Source organism: Myotis myotis, unplaced genomic scaffold (genome assembly GCF_014108235.1).
Source record: "Myotis myotis isolate mMyoMyo1 unplaced genomic scaffold, mMyoMyo1.p scaffold_m19_p_10, whole genome shotgun sequence".
NCBI lineage: Eukaryota > Metazoa > Chordata > Mammalia > Chiroptera > Vespertilionidae > Myotis > Myotis myotis.
Genome location: NW_023416314.1, coordinates 46,617,111 through 46,630,605, shown reverse-complemented (window position 1 = coordinate 46,630,605; position 13,495 = coordinate 46,617,111). Strand labels below are relative to the sequence as shown.

The window sequence follows — 13,495 nt, the reverse complement described above, 5'->3', positions numbered from 1 at the left end:
AGACACAGTGAAGGGTGAACCACTGTTTTCTACAAGCATGTGCCAACCGATGTGTAAACATCTTTTTTGCATATTAATCCAAATTCAATTTTAAACTCTTGGGAAACAGGAAGCCTACCCTTTCGTGTGTTTCAAGAAAGTGCATTGGCACCGTCCCTTCAATGCCTACTCTTCTTCACTCCTCCTGGTTACAAATATAATTGTTTTAACCGTATTGTATTGTTGACATTATTACAGATGTCCCCATAACCCTCCCTTTGCCCACTTCCACCTGCCCCCCTTCCTTTCACCACACTGTTGTCTGTATCTGTGGGTTATACATATATGCTCTTTAGCTAATTCCTTCACCTATGTTTATATGGATAGTTGACAGTTTCCCCATTGCATGTGAGTTAAATAAAAACAACTTTAGAAAACTTCTCTTCATTAATCTGTAATATGAGTTGTGTATAAAAATAGTATGCTTGCTTCCTAATTAAATGGGAATTTTAAGCCTCTTAGACACCTTCCCCACTAGATTGTTGCTCCTACGCCCCTCCCATATGGGAATTCTTTATCCCCTGTTGCTATCCAAGCTCACATCCCCTCCACCTCCTTCCCTCTTTCACAATACAGTAGGTCCTCGGGTTATGTCGGAGATCCCTTCCTACAGCGCAACGTAACGCGATTTTCACCATAAGTCGGAACCCACCTACATAAGCACCTATGTCACTCACGTGGAGCACATACACAGCAGTAATGAAGTGAAACAGTAAAAAAATTTTTAAAGATAACAATTCCTGACCTTTACTTGTGGTATATAAATAACAAAAAATATAAAGCACATATGTACCATATGTACATACCTCGACATGACAGAATTTTTTTTTTTATAACTAAATGGGAGATGGCCCATTTATAAATAAACCATAAAACGACGTATGTGGACTTCCGACGTAACCCGAGGACTGTCTGTACCCTGCTTTATTCCCTTAACAGGCTTATATCTGTCATTAAGGGTGTCATTACTATTCCCTTCTAGAAAATGAAATCCCTTGAATGTAGGGACTTTTTCTACTTGTTGCAGTCTTCTGATGTGGCTTAGGTACTCAATATCTCCTTAGTGATACTAGAGTCCTTACACATTTATTGGTTTACCTCAATATAAATTCAAATGGTACAGAAATCTCCCACCTACCCCTTCAGCCTCCAGCCCAAGTCTCCTTCATGGAGGTAAACACTCTTTTAACATTTATTGTGTTGTTCTTTTAACTCTTAATTTGGCCACCTATCTGCTTCCTAAACTGGGAGGTCCTTGAAGTAGGCTAGGGCAAAAGGGCCTGGGTTCCGGATGGGAAGGGCAGAAAGAGTTCCTGGTCCACAGCCTTAGGCCTTTGAATTCTTGGCACCTAGGACCTCGCACAGAAGAAGAGAGGTAAATTCCCAACAAATGTATAGCATGGGGGAAAGAGGAATTTCTTTAAAAGTTGAAAACTAAAAAAAAAAAAAGTTGAAAACTAGATTCAGAAGAACCATTTCCTCTCTAAAACCTTTCCTTGACTTTATTCACTTCCAGGTAAAAATAATATTCCAGCCCGGCCGGTGTGGCTCAGTGGTAGAATGTCACCTACGCACCAGGAGGTAACGGTTCGATTCCTGGTCAGGGTGTATGCCAGGGTTACGGCCTCGATTCCCAGTGGGGGCGTGCAGGAGGCAGCCAATCAATGATTCTCTCTCATCATTGATGTTTCTATTCACTCTCACTCTTCCTTCCTCTCTAAAATAAAATATATATTTTTTTAAAAACATATTCCATGCACCAGACTTTCCACCACACCTGGCATGGCCTGTAAACACTTTGATTACTTGTCTGCCTTCCCTCCCACCCTGGACTGAGATCACATTTTGTCGTTAGAGTCTCAGCAACTAGCAGCGTCCCTTGGCCCCTGAGTAGGTATTTAATGTTTCTGGAATAACTGAATAAAAATCTTGTGTTCCTTAAAACAAAAGTGACCAAATGAGTAAGAAACATAGGCCCTGCCTCCTCCAGCTGAGAGCATGGCACAATGTTATGGCTTAATAGCAGCAGTGTCCTAACTAAAATGCTAAATGACTGTTCTGATTTTTTAAATTTCTTGATTCTGAGTAAGCACTCACTGTACTGAAGAGGGAGGGTTACACCCACCTACCCTAGGGCATATCTAATTCAAATTTCCTGTTTTTTCTCTACTCAGAGTTTATTTCTAACTATAATGTTGCTAGGCAAGTTTTGCAGAATCCACCAGCTTGTGGTAATGTTGTAATAACTGAATAAAAAATTTGCCTCTAGGTGTTGGCAGAACAAACTAAACCTGTTTGTTCCCTTTAAAAGACAGATGACTTAGCACTGTAATACCACCATTGTCAGCCCATTCACCTTACTTAGCAAAAAACAGCAAGATTTCTGCCCTAAAGATTTGTAATTGAGATTCCTATACCAGCCTCTCAAATACTTTTTATACAAGCACATGAATATATGTGCATAATATTAACATAATAATGCACTTTTGAATGAAAGGTCCTTCAGAACTAGGAACTAATTTTTCACAGTCTGTAGGAATGTTTCATAAAACTAACCAGGCTTTACCCAAAGCTGAATTTTTTCTAGTTTATGCTTTTGATTCTGGAGAAAAAATGATTTTCTCTAAACAAGAACCTACTCTAATAGATCTCTATTTTTTTTTTTTTAAAGTCATGTTGGACCCTGACCTGTTTGGCTCAGTGGATAGAGTGTCAGGCTGCTGACTGAAAGGTCCTGGGTTTGATTTTAGAGGGCATATACCTTGGTTGCAGGGTCCTCAGGGGGGGGGGGGGGGGGGCAGGCAGGAGGCAGCTGATCAGTTTCTCATCGATGTTTCTAACTCTATCCCTTTCCCTTCCTCTCTATAAAAAAATCAATTAAAAAATATATATTTTTTTTTAAGAGAGATTATCAGAGATAACTTCTTTTAAAAAAAAAAAGTCATGTTGGTTAAATCTGTTTTTCACTTAAATACCAAATATGCTAAAAAAAAGTTCATCTTTCTTCGTCTCCCTTGTTATCTTTACCTTTCCCCTTCTGCTGGTTTTCTCAGCAAACCTCCCTGCCTTCTCCCCGCCTCTAACTGCCGCCAACTGCCGTTGGGCCCCAGGAATCCAGAGCGCAGGCTGGAATGTGGTAGCTCCTACCACTGCTCCTGTTTGACTTCCGAGGTATAGATTTCTCTGTTACTTGTCTTCATACCCTCTGATGGATGATGTTGTTTGACTATTTCAGTATATGTTTACCAGCGCTCCCTGAGAGTATAGTACTGGATAATCAAAGCCAGTTCCTCTTTAGGTCTTCAGTGGATTAAGTCTGAGACTAGCACTGTCCCTTACAGATAGTGTTCAATAATGTTATGTGTGCTTTTAATTATAGTAATATTGTTTGAGAACACTCCACACCTGTTAATGACTTTGTGACCAGTGAAGATGACCAAATCAAAACAGATAGTATTGATATAATAAGAACTTGAAAAGCATAGCTCAAGAAAAATGACCAGTTGAGAGCTTGTATTTTAATGAAGTAAAAATGCAATATTATATTTCTTGTCATGCCTAAATAATCGTTAAGCACTACTGATATACTATTTCCATTTATAACTTCTAACACTTATATAAAGTAGATCAAGGGCAGATTTCATTGTATCTTTCAGGCATGGATTATATCAGTTATATGGATTATATGCAAAAAGTTGGAGGATCTAAGATTGTCTTTCAGTTTTTTCTTGGGGTCCTCAGCTATGAGGAACCATGCTAGGGTACCTAAAAGTTGTGTCTGTAATAATCAGTCTTACTAGTGAAAGAAGCCTTCAGGCCTGCTCCCAGTTATCTCAGCCCTTTCATAGGCCCCCAAACTTGAAAGACTTGATGGTCCACTGCAGTCAGTCAGCCCTGTGGCAGTGATACTAACCTCAAAACTTTCCCAAGAGAAAATACTGATCACTGACCATATCATTCCTAGATAAGAGAGTTCTTAACCAACGTATTTAAAACTAAATTTCTGTGAAGCAGTTAGCCATAACATGCTTCCTATTTGTTATCTTAAAACTCTTTTCTTTTGAAATGGAACCCAGTAGCCCCATTTTCCCCAATATTCCTTTTTTGTGTCCTTTACAGAAGCACCAACGGCTGCTTTTGTCTATATTCTTAATGAGTTTCAATAACTGAAAAGGTCATCACAGAAATGCTATAAATAGAAAGAATCATAAGGGAGTGCCCAAAAGAATGCCAGTGCTCAATACACATTCGGGTAATTGATTAATTGCCTCTCCTGGGTTAATGACATATACAGGAAATGGCCTCGATGACCACGAGGTCTGCCAGTTGTTTGCAGGCTACACTGTGATTATTTAAACCAGCTTTGTTCAGATTACGGCAGCACAAAAGATGTGATGACTCCTCTCCAGTGAGTCAAGGGGCCCTGCCTGTGTCATTAAGAGAAGGAAAGGAGAGAGAGCAGACATCCCATGCTGGTCTTTTGTGTAGCAACGGGAGTGTGTTTGGGTATTCTGTGTTTTGATGACTCAGTGGTGAGTCAGTTTTAAAGTTCTGTAAAAGGCCTTGTTCAGTTCAGACAGGATTGAGAGATGAGCTCATCCAGTAGGTAATTGGCTAGAGACTACCCAATAGTGTGTGATACAGTCAGGCGATTGGTGGTATAAATGTGTATATGGACAAACATAGCAATCAGGATGAACGGTTCGTGAGTGCTGAAATCAACTTTACTTGGCAGTCATCTACAGTGCTGAGTGCCTACTATGTTCAAGCACGATCCATGTCCTACCCATTCCCCGTTCCCTTTATATAGGTCAGAATATGAGAAATGTCCGAAGTACTACATAAAGCTGGGTGCTTTTGAGGGGACTCAGAAAGGTACAGTGCTAGTGATATGGTAGGCACTGAGCCAGATGCTTTATATATTTAATCTTTACAGAACTCTTTGAGAGAGGTACTTTTGTTTACACTTTACAGATGAAGAAAATGAAAGCCAGATTGGTTAATGCCTGCATCACACTTCCTAGTGTTTATGACTCTTATTTTGTTTTACTGTCTAATCGTATTAACTAGCACTTCCAGAACAACATTAAATAATAGGAGAGGTGTTCAATGGACAGTTATCTCAGTGGGTTAGAACATGATGCTAAAAATAGGAGATTAGGTGAATGAGCATCATTGTCTTGCTGCTGGCTTGAATAGGGATAGATGTGGTAGATGTGTGTATGTATATGTGTCATGAGCACAGGGTTTACATCTGTTATATTAAATAAGTAGTATTTTTCTTTTATTAATATGAAGAATGAATATTAAATTCTATCAAATTTTTAAAATTTCTCTTAATTTTGCTTTTTTTCTTTTTATTTATATGGCAAATTCAATTAATGAATTTTCTTTTTTTTTCATTTTTTATTTATTTAGTTATTTATTTATTAATTATTACTTTAATCCTCACCTGGAGATATTTTTCCATTGATTTTTAGAGAGAGGGAAGGACAGAGAGAAACATCGATGTGAGAGAAATACATTGATTGGTTGCCTCCTGCATCTGACCAGGGCCTGGGCTGGGGAGGAGCCTGCAATCAAGGTGCAGGCCCTTGACCAGAATCAAACCCAGGACCTTTCAGTCTGCAGGCCAAGGCTCCCTCCACTGAGCCAACCTGGCCAGAAAATCCAGGGCTAATGGATTTTCTTATATTTTATTGCTCAATCCTTCTGAAATAAATGTATTTGCTAAAGTTGTCTTTAAAATATACTGCAAATAATACATGAAACTAATATGAACTAATGTTGAACATGAACTATAATTACAAATTTTTAAATAAAATAAGATATACTGCAAAATTATGTTCATATATTTTGTTTAGGCATTTTGCATCTATATTATAAATGGGACTGGCTCGTATTTTTTTGTTGTATAATCTTTTTTTTAAGGTGCTACTTTTCTTTCTTTCTTTATTATTTTTTTATATATATATTTTATTGATTTTTTACAGAGAGGAAGGGAGAGGGATAGAGAGTTAGAAACATCGATGAGAGAGAAACATCGATCAGCTGCCTCCTGCACACCCCCTACTGGGGATGTGCCCGCAACCAAGGTACATGCCCTTGGCCGGAATCGAACCCAGGACCCTTTGGTCTGCAGGCCGACGCTCTATCCACTGAGCCAAACCAGTCAGGGCTACTTTTATTTATTTTTAAAATATATTTTTATTTATTTCAGAGAGGAAGGGAGAGGGAGAGAGATGAGAGAGAATTATTGATTGGCTGCCTCGTACATGCCCCCACCAAGGACCAGGCCCGAAACCTGGGGCTGATCAGTAATCAAAGCATGACCTCCTGATTCCTAAGTCAACGCTCAACCATTGAGCCACACCAGCCGAGCTGTTGTATAATCTTTATAAGATTTTGGCTTCATGAAATACTGGAATGTTTACTTCTTTTTCTTTGCGATACCTTTAATGAGAAATGCTGATTCTCTAAAAGTCTGAAAGAAGTTGCTCATTAACGTATCTAGGTTCAGCATTATTTTTTTAAGGTGTATCTTTTAACAGCTTTTGTTCATGACAATTTACCAGATTTGATTTTCTACTTTTTTTGAGTCCCTATTGGTGATCTATATTTCCTTGAGTATTATCCATTGCATTCATATTTTAAGTTGTATTAGCATAGGATTTGGCAAAGTGTTCCCTTGTATTTCTTATAATTTTCTCTGTACCCATGGTTATAAATCCTTTCTCATTCCTAGATTAAATATTTGTTTTGTCTTTTTTATTATGTTAGCTAGTGGTTTATCATTTTTTAAAGACTGATTTTAGAAGGGAGGGAAGAAAAGAGAGAAACATTAATTTATGATTCCATTTATTTATTCATTTATTGGTTGATTCTTGTATGTGCTCAGACCTGAGATGGAACCAGCAACCTTGACATATTGGGATGATGCTCTAATCAGCTGAGCTACCTGGCCAGGGCCTGATTTATCATTTTTATTGTTTGCTTCCTTGTACCCCCAAAGAACTAGATCTTAGATTTATTCATTTATATTGTTTTTCTGATTTTGAAATGATTCCATTTACTTTTATCTTTATTAATGTCTTCCCTTCATTTCCTTTAGATTTTGCTTTGTTATGACTTTCCCCCCCTTCCAATTTATTGCCTTGTCTGCTATGTTAATGGACTTCTATGTTTTCTTGTTCAGCAATAAAAGTTTTTAAGGCTATACATGTTCTTGTGCATACAACTTTGGCTGCATTTCCTAAGTAGTGTTTCATTGAGATAATTTTAAAATAGTCCAGAATACAGTTTTTTAAAACTTTGGACTGAAGTATAATACACATACAGAAAAGCAAACATATCAAAATTGAAAGGTTGAAGTCCATGGGATGAAGGCAGGCTAAATAGCCAACTCAGACGGTGAATAATGAAAATTGAATTTATTTAAGGAAAAGGGGATGGGAGGGTGGGGATATCCAAAAGGAAGGGCTACACAGCACTGAGCCAAAGGGTATTTGGTCCATGATGGCAGCAAAAAAATACTTAGGACAGTGAAACAAGGAAGGGCATAGAAGAAGCAACAGGAAAGCCTAGGTTGGGCTGCTTTGGATCACTGAGAAGTCAGAGAAAAGGGGGCCTTGGAGATAGGTTCAGGGGTTAGCCTGGGTCAAGCTGCTCCCCTGGTTGCAAGTCTCATGGAGTCCCTTAGAGCAGTGGTTCTCAACCTTCCTAATGCCATGACCCTTTAATACAGTTCCTCATGTTGTGGTGACCCCCAATTTCATTGTTACAAATTGAACATAATTAAAGCATAGTGATTAATCACAAAAACAATATGTAACTATATATGTGTTTTCCGATGGTCTTAGGCGACCCCTGTGAAAGGGTCGTTCGATCCTCAAAGGGGTCGCGACCCACAGGTTGAGAACCGCTGCCTTAGAGGCTAAGGGAAATGTGCTGGTGGGGAAAGCAGTGGGGGGAAGGGAATGGCACGGGAGTGCTCCTTGGAGGGAGAGCATGCGCTAGGGTCCTTTGTTCTGAGTGTATTTATCTCTTTCTTGCAGGTGACAATTTTTGGAGAGGTTTCAGGGGAGGGTCTTAATACAGTATTCATCAGTTTTCCAGGTGTGCTCTTTCAGGGTCATGGTCATCAATGATTGGTCAGCACCAGGACAGGTCGTTAGTCAATGTATTTGGTCCTGGGGAACTGAGGCCTAGATGCTATCTTTAGGGAGGAAAAGGTCAGGGGTCTAAACTGCATGGCCGGTGATATGCTGGGGGAGGATAGATTACCCTGGGGGCGAGGTCCTTGTTTTCCCAGTTAGGCTGACTAAGGACTAACTTCCTAGTTTCGGGCGCTTTTTCCTTTGAATGAGTGGGTCCTTACTCATAGAACATATAGTATGAACAAGACACAGTGAGCTTTAACTACCTCCTCATGTTCTTCTGATACCCAATAAGGGAGAAAGAGGAAGAGAGCTCACCAAAGAAGGTAGTTAAAGGTTGGTTGGTTTTCTAACCTCTCCGGGCAGAATTTTTTTTTTAACTTCTCTAGAGTAGTAGTACACACTGATTGCAGATTAAGGTGCTGAGGTTGTCTTGTCGGCCTGTGAGTTGCCAAGGAAACAAGAGAAATTGAGTCCTTATTTGTCAGGTCAGAGGAGTCACCCCACTTCTATCATGTGTCTGAACAGGAGCAAGGTCCCTGTGCCTGTCCATTACCCCCGGCTGTCCTGGAGAAGTGAGCAGTGGGCCCTTTGTATTTATGGGGGCAGCTGAATGCAGTCCTGACATTGAGAATGGCTAGACATGGAGGGATGAATAGCCTGGATAGGTAGTACACCAGTCCTTAAAGGATGTATCGCTAAAAGCCAACCATACTTTCACATTTAAACCTAACGTTAAAGCCTAAATTCAAACTATTTTATTATAATCAACTTGTGCCAACCAGTGTATAGTTCAAATTTAATGACCAACCAGAAAATCTTTTAACAAAGTGCTGTTTGAGGTAGAGGGCCTTAACAATGTCATTGGGATTCTTTCTTGAAAACAACAATGTTATTTATTTTTTAAATACATATTAAAAAGCTCAGTGATTGAGCATCAGTCCATGCACCAAGAGGTCACTGGTTCCTCTGGCCTGTATGGCTCAGTGGTTGAGCGTCAACCTATGAATCAGGAATTCATGGTTTGATTCCAGGTCAGGGCACATTCCCGGGTTGCAGGCTTGCTCCCTGGTCAGGGGCATTTGGAGACAGCCCCTCAATGAATTCTCTCTCATCATTGATGTTTCTATCTCTATCTCTCTCTCCCTTCCTCATTCTCAAAAATCAATAAAAACATTTTTTTAAAAGGCAGACAATGAAAAGTAAGTTTCCCTTTCATCCCCAGTTTCTAGTCGGGGGCAACTGACATTATTATTTTCTTATATACTGTTTCAGAAGTGATCTATGCAAATACATGTAATCTTTTAAATATTTTTACGAAATTATAGCACATTATGCATACTGTTCTGCACCTTGCTTTTTCACTTAATATTTTTGGAGATTATTTCATATTAATGCATTTAGAACTGCCTCATTCTTTTTAAAGGATGAAACATAATTTTTAAGAAAGATTTGTATTCCTATTTTTTTAGCAGCTTCATTGAAATAAATTTATATACCATAACATTCTCCTATTGCAAGTATACAGTTCAGCCCTAGCCAACTTGGCTCAGTGGATAGAGCGTCAGCCTGCGGACTGAAGGATCCCAGGTTCGATTCAGGCCAAGGGCACATGCCTGGGTTGCGAGCTCGATCCCCAGTAGGGGGCGTGCTGATCAATAGTTCTCTATCATCATTGATGTTTCCATCTCTCTCTCCTTCTCCCTTCCTCTCTGAAATCAATAAAGAAATATAAAAAAAGAAAAGAAAGTATACAGTTCAGCTAGAAGAAGTTGGGGGGGGTAGTGGTTTAGGACATATGTAATACTTTCAACAATAAAGATTTTTTTAAAAATAAAGTATATAATTCAATTATTTTTTTCTTAATTTATAGAATTATGTTACCATCACCACAGTCCGGTTTTGGAACATTTCTATCATTCCTGTAATCTATCGTTTTTTAAAACATCAACCAGCTGCCTCCAGCTTAGCCCCCACCAGGTATCAAGCCTGTAACCTGGGCATGTGCCCTGACCGGGAATCAAACCCGGGACCCTTTAGTCCTCAGGCTGATGCTCTATCCACTGAGCCAAACCAGCTAGGGCTAATTACTCTCTCTTTTCAAGAGTAGCTATTCTCCGTTTCATTCAAGGTTGCTATGAATTTTATTTATTTATTTATTTGTTTGTTTATTTTTATTGATTTCAGAGAGGAAGGGAGAGGGAGAGATAGAAACATCAGTGATGAGAGAGAATCATTGATCGGCTGCCTCCTGCACACCCCCTACTGGATATTGAGTCCACAACCTAGGCATGTGCCCTTGACCGGAATCGAACGGGGGCCCTTCAATCAGCAGGCCAGCGCTCTAGCCACTGAGCCAAACTGGCTAGGCAAGATTGCTATGAATTTAGAGAGTGAGATCCAGTGAGCTGCTTGCTTTCCCTCCTTCCTCTCTTCACCAAAATTAGGAGAGCCTTAAGAACGATAGATAGGGTGTAGGAGATGGGCAAGCATCTGCTCTCTCAAGAAGATGGGTAATCATGATAGACAGTAGCTAAGTCATGATGGCGGCAGAGAAGTGGGAAGTAAAAGGCAGGTGACTTCTCCATATTTACTAACAAATCATCTCAGACAAGTACCCTTCATTTGGCTGATTGTCACCAGGGCTGATCCGAGAGTATGCCTAGTTCTACCCTCAGCCCAATGCAAGCATGCATACCTGCAATGGAATAGGTAGCAGCAGCCCTGGCGGTTGTTGCTCAGTGGTTAGAGCATTGGCCTGTGCATCAAAGGGTCCTAGGTTCCATTCCTGGTCAAGGGCATGTACCTGGATTGCAAGCTTGATCCCAGCCCTGGTTGGTGCACATGCAGGAGGCAACCAATCAATGCCTTTCTCACATCAATGTTTCTCTCTCTGTCTCTCCCCCCTCCCTCCCTTCTAGTCTCTCTAAGGATCAGTGGGGGGAAAAATATCCTCGGGTGAGGATTTAAATAGATAAATGGCAGCAGAAGATACAAACCTTTGAAAGAACAGATGGCAGCAGTGTTATCACATTGTCCAGAATGTGAAAATACTATAGGATGGTCCATTGCTGTGGTTTTGCATTTTCTGCACCTTCCCTTAGTTCTACTCACTGCTCTCTTGCCTCAAATACAAGGTTGTCCATAGTTAGTGCTCCAGAATGGGAAATGTCACTAAAACATTGTGTAAATAAAAAGCTTTTTTCTGATCCCATTCTTCCAAAATTAGAGCATTTTTGTTTGTTTTTCTTGAGACCTTTTTTTGTTGTTTTTAAAAATATATATACATGTTTTTCAATGGGGGGATAAGGACACATATGTAATGGCTTAATCAATAAAGACAGAGAAAAAAATAAATGTTTTTATTTATTTTAGAGAGAAGGAAGGGAGAGGGAGAGAAAGAGAAACATGGATTGGTTGCCTCCTGCACGCCCCCTACCCACAACCCGGGCATGTGCCCTGACCGGGTGTTGAACTATGACCTCCTGGTTCATGAGTCGACGCTCATCCACTGAGCCACATTGGCTGGGCTACTTCTGGTTTTTTTGTGTGTTTTTTTTACAATATATTTTATTGATTTTTTTTACAGAGAGGAAGGGAGAGAGTGAGTTAGAAACATCGATGAGAGAGAAACATAGATCAGCTGCCTCCTGCACATCTCCTACTGGGGATGTGCCCGCAACCCAGGTACATGCCCTTGACCGGAATCGAACCTGGGACCTTTCAGTCCGCAGGCCGACACTCTATCCACTGAGCCAAACTGGTTTTGGCTACTTCTGGTTTTTTGAATGAGTTATGTGCTCTTTCTCTTCCAGAAGGCAAGGAGCAGACGCAGAGATGCAGATCTTTGTGAAGACCCTGACTGGCAAGACCATCACCCTCGAGGTCGAACCCGGTGACACCACTGAGAGTGTCAAAGCTAAAATCCAAGACCGGGAGGGCATCCCGCCTGACCAGCAGCGCCTGATTTTTGCCGGCAAACAGCTGGAGGATGGCCGCACTCTCTCAGACTACAATATTCAGAAAGAGTCCACCCTGCACTTGGTGCCTCGTCTGCGTGGGGGCACCATGGAGCCCTCCCTCTGCCCGCTCGGGGCTGCCTGCACCCCCCCACGCTGCCAACTGCTGCAAGAAGCATGGCCACACCAACAACCTGTGCCCCAAGGACATTAAATGAGGCCCCTCCACCACTTCCTCGGTGCAGGGCGGCCTTTTGCCAGAACCCTGTGACCCTGGGGCCCCAATAAAATTTGCCTTTCTGTTGACTGGAAAAGAATAAATAAAATAAGAGTTATGAACCTTTTACCATTAACATACAGCCTCATTTATATTTCTATTTTCAAAGTCAATAATTCTCCAGTCAAAAATTAAGTAGGTGGCCTTGGCTGGGTGGCTTGGTTGGCTGGAACGTGGACCAGTGCACCAAAAAGGTTTCAGGTTTAATTCCCCCTCAGGGCACAAACTTAGGTTTCCGTTTCCATCCCAGTCGGACACGTATGGGAGACAACCAATGGATGTCTCTCTCTCGCTCTCTCTCTCTCTCTCTCTCTCTCTCTCTCTTCCTCTCCCCACCCCCCTTCCCTGTAAAATTGATGGAAATCATATCCTCGGGTGAGGATTAAAAAATAAAGTAAAAATAAATTTTAAAAATGAAGTGGGTGGGCCCTGTTCTCTTAATCTGTAATAGGAAGAGAGGAGAGCAGGCACACAGCATGATTAAAACAGCGCCCTAGGGGGTGAGCGGTTACGGAGGGCTTGTGTGCCTTCCCACTGTGGGGGCTGCAAGCCAAGTATCAGAGGCCCACAGTGGCAGGGGGGAGTGCATCTGCAGCAGAAAGTCACTTCCTGGCCATTGTTAGAGTCCTCCCTGACAGGGTGCCCTCCCTCCTGCCCGGAAAAACCCTTGTGACAAAAAGAGGGTGGCTACCCAGCCAGAGCATCTGCATGTACTGGAAATCTAAACTCAGGGGCCATAAAGAACAGGAATCTGTGGAAATCTTTGTCAAAAGTGAAATGCCGCCTGGCCAGCGTGGCTCAGTGGTTGAGTGTCAACCTATGAACCAGGAGGCTACGGTTCGGTTCGATTCCTGTGGGGGGTGTGCAGGAGGCAGCTGAGCAATGATTCTCTCTCATCGTTGATGTTTCTCTCTCTCTCTCTCTCTCTCTCTCTCTCTCTCTCTCTCTCTCTCTCTCCCTCTCCCTTCCTCTCTGAAATCAATTTAAAAAATATATATTTTTTAAAAAGTGAAATGCCAACGGGCCATTTGATACATGAGAGCAGCCAATGTGGATGGAGGCCT

At 41.2% G+C, this 13,495-nt stretch overlaps 1 pseudogene; it reads left to right on the top strand.

Annotated features, from left to right (window-relative positions):
• The first annotated feature begins 3,174 nt into the window (after positions 1–3,174).
• On the top strand, positions 3,175–12,498 carry LOC118664808 (annotated as a pseudogene).
• The last annotated feature ends 997 nt before the right edge of the window (positions 12,499–13,495 follow it).